The sequence below is a fragment of the Ahaetulla prasina genome, chromosome 2 (genome assembly GCF_028640845.1).
Source record: "Ahaetulla prasina isolate Xishuangbanna chromosome 2, ASM2864084v1, whole genome shotgun sequence".
In the NCBI taxonomy this organism is placed as follows: domain Eukaryota; kingdom Metazoa; phylum Chordata; class Lepidosauria; order Squamata; family Colubridae; genus Ahaetulla; species Ahaetulla prasina.
This window is the reverse complement of record NC_080540.1, coordinates 28,078,613-28,083,862: the sequence shown is the minus strand read 5'-3', so window position 1 is coordinate 28,083,862 and position 5,250 is coordinate 28,078,613.

Sequence of the window (5,250 nt, the reverse complement as noted above, 5' to 3'; positions counted from 1 at the left end):
TTGTGCTCTGATTGGGTGGGGGTGTGTCCTGTTTGGGTGGGGGCTTGGTTGTGCTCAGATTAGTCTGTGTTGCAGACTAATGTTGCAGACTGTATTGCAGGGGAATCCCCCTGCAACATAGACTAATCTGAGCACAACCAACCAGTTAATCAATGGAATGAACAGCTTGCCTCCAGAAACTGTGGGTGCCCATCACTGGAGGTTTTTAAGAAGAGATTGGGCAACCATTTATCTGGGTGGTATGAGGTCTCCTGCTTGAGCAGGGGATTGGACTAGAAGACCTCCAAGGTCTCTTGTAACTCTGTTATTCTGAATTCTCTTCTGCTGCTTCCACATGAGTCACACACACTTCCGCGATGGGGACGATGAGGGACAGAAATCCCAGAGGATTTTTGGAATATGAGTGTGTGACGTGAGTGCCAGACTCAGCCTGCATTGCAAATGAGTCAGATCCAGAAGGCAGAGCACATTGACTGGAGGTGGCTGACAGATGTAAAAACCCCAAATGCAAAACTCAATAAATCCCCACCCTCCTGGTGACAAACAACCAAACCCTCACCCCCCAAGTTTGGCAAAACCAGGGCATTTGGAGAGTATCAAGGTGGAAGCCAATCTTATCTCCATGGGGATGAGTTCCCCAGGGAAGGAACCACCAAGCAGAAGGATCTCCTCTTGGTCCCATTAGATCAGCGGTTCTCAACCTGTGGGTCGGGACCCCATTGGGGGTCGAATGACGATTTGCCAGGGGTCGCCTAAGACCATCGGAAATATGGGAAGTATACTTGCGAGTTGAAAAATCGTGCTTTAATGGTTGACTCCACAAACCAGATGCAGGCTCTTCAAATCGCTAGCCGAATTCGGCTTCAGGCGCGATGAATTAAAAAAGAGAAAAATCTTTGCTCTGATGTCTCCCTCTCAAGCCAGCTGCAATCACTCTCAATCGCTAGCCTAATCTGGCTTCAGGCGCGATAAATTTAATAGGGGAGGAGTCTCCGCTTTAATGCCTCCGTCCTCAAGGCAATCGCAAGCAGTTCAGATCGCTAGCCAATACGGCTTCAGGCGCGATAAATTCAAAACGAAAATAATTTTATGGTTGGGGTCGCCACATCGTGGGGAATTGTATTAAAGGGGTCGCCACATCATGGGGAATTGTATTAAAGGGGTCGCAGCACTATAAAGGTTGAGAACCACTGCATTAGATGGATCTCCTTAAGGGAGGGGACCCATAATGTACACTGCCTCGCCACTTCAGTCTCTCTGGTTGAGGTCACTGGGAAAGATTGCTAGGCCTCCAGTGTGGCTTTTAACTCCCATTGGAACCCTAAAAGATCACATTCTAGCTTAGTGAGATGGAGAAAGAGATTGTATAAATCTATGGGGACTATAAGGGGCAATAGTTCCACACGGTGGAAATAAACTCATTGTGAGGCTAAATCACTCTGGAACCCTAACAATAGCAATAGCACTTAAACTTATATACTGCTTCACAAAGCTTTACACCAGGGGTGTCCAAACTACAGCCCGCGGGCCAACTGCGGCCCGCGGGTCAGTTTTTATTGGCCCGCAGCAAATTCTGAACATATAATTGAATATGGCCCGCCGCCTTCACCATTCTGCGCTGTTGCAAAGAGGGTTGGGGCAGTTCAGCCGCCGAGCAGCAGGGGGAGCTCGCGCAGCAACGGAAAGGTGGCGCCTGCGTAGCTGCGCCGCCAAAATGGGCGACTCTGAGGATGAATTTCAGTGGCGGGATCCGCTGGGGTGGCGGCGGGGGGAAGCGGCGCGCGGGATAGGCACAGGCGCTGCTCCCGCCGCCGCCCCCGGAGTGCGGACTGAAGCGAGGCGGTGCCCTCGGCTGCCCGGGAGGAAGAGGCAGCGGAGGCGGACGGAGAGCCGCTGGTGGTTCCGCCAAGTTCCGCTGGAGGCCGGCCCAGGCGGGAGCCGCCCCAGGCCTGGTGAGCCAGGCGGGAGGCGGGGAGTGGGGGGGGAAGAGGCTGAGGGGATCGCCGCCTGGGAGCCACTGACTGCCACCTGCTCTCCGCCTAGAGACGAAGGGCCACGGGAGGCCGCCGCCCCGCTGCTGCTTCAAGGGCGGAGGGCGCCAGCCGCGGACTCAAGGTCAGGCGGCCCTACTGCTTTTGGAGGCCCGGCGCGCCCTCACGCCCCGCTGCCCACCAGCTGCTGGAAAGGGCCCGGCTAATCTGAGGCCGGGTTGGCTGTGGGAGCTGAGCTCGTTGGCGGGCACCCAGGCGTAGCTGCGCCGCCAAAATGGGCGACTCTGAGGATGAATTTCGGTGGCGGGATCCGCTGGGCGGCGGCGGAAGCGGCGGGATAGGCACAGGCGCTGCTCCGCCACCGCCCCATCCCCGTCCCCAGTGCGGACTGAAGCGAGGCGGTGCCCCTCGGCTGCCGGAGAGGAAGAGGCAGCGGGATGCAGACGGAGAGCGGCTGGTGGTTCCGGCCAAGTTCCGCTCGGAGGCCGGGCCAGGCGGGAGGCGGCCCAGGGCTGGTGAGTCAGGCGGGAGGCGGGAGTGGGGGAAGAGGCTGAGGATCGCCGCCTGGGAGCCACTGACTGCCACCTGCTCTCCGCCTAGAGGCGAAGGGCCACGGAGGCCGCCGCCCCGCTGCTGCTTCAAGGGCGGAGGGCGCCAGCCGCGGACTCAAGGTCCGGGCGGCCCTACTGCTTTTGGAGGCCCGGCGCGCCCGCACGCCCCGCTGCCCACCAGCTGCTGGAAAGGGCCCGGCTAATCTGAGGCCGGGCTGGCTGTGGGAGCTGAGCTCGTTGGCGGGCACCCAGGCGTAGCTGCGCCGCCAAAATGGGCGACTCTGAGGATGAATTTCGGTGGCGGGATCCGCTGGGCGGCGGCGGAAGCGGCGGGATAGGCACAGGCGCTGCTCCGCCACCGCCCCATCCCCGTCCCCAGTGCGGACTGAAGCGAGGCGGTGCCCTCGGCTGCCGGGAGGAAGAGGCAGCGGAGGCGGACGGAGAGCCGCTGGTGGTTCCGGCCAAGTTCCGCTCGGAGGCCGGGCCAGGCGGGAGGCGGCCCAGGGCTGGTGAGTCAGGCGGGAGGCGGGAGTGGGGGAAGAGGCTGAGGATCGCCGCCTGGGAGCCACTGACTGCCACCTGCTCTCCGCCTAGAGGCGAAGGGCCACGGAGGCCGCCGCCCCGCTGCTGCTTCAAGGGCGGAGGGCGCCAGCCGCGGACTCAAGGTCCGGGCGGCCCTACTGCTTTTGGAGGCCCGGCGCGCCCGCACGCCCCGCTGCCCACCAGCTGCTGGAAAGGGCCCGGCTAATCTGAGGCCGGGCTGGCTGTGGGAGCTGAGCTCGTTGGCGGGCACCCAGGCGTAGCTGCGCCGCCAAAATGGGCGACTCTGAGGATGAATTTCGGTGGCGGGATCCGCTGGGCGGCGGGGAAGCGGCGCGGGATAGGCACAGGCGCTGCTCCGCCACCGCCCCATCCCCGTCCCCAGTGCGGACTGAAGCGGCGGTGCCCCTCGGCTGCCCGGGAGGAAGAGGTGGCGGGAGGCGGACGGAGAGCCGCTGGTGGTTCCGGCCAAGTCCCGCTCGGAGGCCGGGCCAGGTGGGAGGCGGCCCAGGGCTGGTGAGTCAGGCGGGAGGCGGGGAGTGGGGGGGAAGAGGCTGAGTTGATCGCCACCTGGGAGCCACTGACTGCCACCTGCTCTCTGCCTAGAGACGAAGGGCCACGGGAGGCCGCCGCCCCCGCTGCTGCTTCAAGGGCTGGAGGACGCCAGCCGCGGACTCAAGGCCTGGGCGGCCCTACTGCTTTTGGAGGCCCCGGCTGCGCCCCGCACGCCCCCGCTGCCCACCAGCTGCTGGAAAGGGGCCCCGGCTAATGCGAGGCCGGGCTGGCTGTGGGAGCTGAGCTCGTTGACGGGCACCCCGGCCGTAGCTCCTTGGGAGGCCGATCAGGTGCGTGGCTGTGGCGAAGCGTCGGGCTCTTCTCCGGGGTCCTCCCTTCCCCTTGGGGGCAGCTGAGCCGTCGCTCTTTGCGGCGTTTCTGTCCCAGGAGCATCCCGAGGCCGAGTTCGCCTTCAATCCAAATATTACATTAAAAATCAACATAACACAAACACACACGTACACAAACATAGAGATACACATGCACATATATATAACTCACACACATATAGTATACTTAAGCCTAAACTGTGCATAGGGACTACCCAGACGGCTGAAAAAAGTGATTTCTGACAGGTTCTCACACTTTTGACTGGTCCTCACACGTACAACTATCTTTATATTTTGCACCCTATCTTGTAACCGTGGTGAAGAGAAGCAGTTGTGAAATGAGTGATATGGTTGTTAAAAATGCTGCAATGGGCATAAATGTGAGGATGGTCATAAGTGTGAGGACTGGTCAAAAATTACTTTTTTTAGCCCTCTGAGTAGTTTCTATGCCCATAGCCACATCCACTCAGTCACATGAGCAGTTAGCCATGCCCACCAGTCACATGACCACCAAGCCACACCCCCAAAATAAGCCACACCCATTCCCCCCCCCCCCCGTGGCCCGGGCCTTTGCTTATTTTTCTGTATTTGGCCCTCACTCAAAAAAGTTTGGACACCCCTGCTTTACACCCTTCTCTAAGCCAGTTAGGATCGAACTGCTGGCAGTGGGCAGAGCTAGCCTGCAATGTTGCATTCTAACCACTGAGCAGAGCTAGCTAACTAGCTACCTAAATAGACAGACAGACAGACAGACAGAGATAGGTAGATACTGTAGAAAGACAGCAGATACAGAGATATAGATGATAGCACAATAGCACTTAGACTTATATACCGCTTCACAGTGCTTTGTAGCCCTCTCTAAGAGGTTTACAGAGTCAGCATATTGCTCCCAACTATCTGGATCCTCAATTTACTGACCTCGGAAAGATTGAAGGCCGGGTCAACTTTGTGCTGGTGAGGATCGAACTGCCAAATTGCTGGCAGCCGGCAGTCAGTAGAAATAGGCTGCAGTACTGCACTCTAACCACTGGGCCACCGTGGCTCTTGTCTTGTGTGGTGATTCTGATGTCAGAGCTGGTAGCTGGGAATTCCTGAGCTTGGACAGAAGGTCTGGTTGGATTCTTTTTCTCCACTTGCTGTGGGGCCTCTTTAAAATGACAGTCCCTTCCCACCCATGGTAAATTTCCCACACCTGGTTCTTCAACTTTTTGTTCTTCAAATTTTTATTTTATTCAAAAAAAATGACAATAGAAACTTTAAAAAAGACTTTCAAAGAGAAAACAA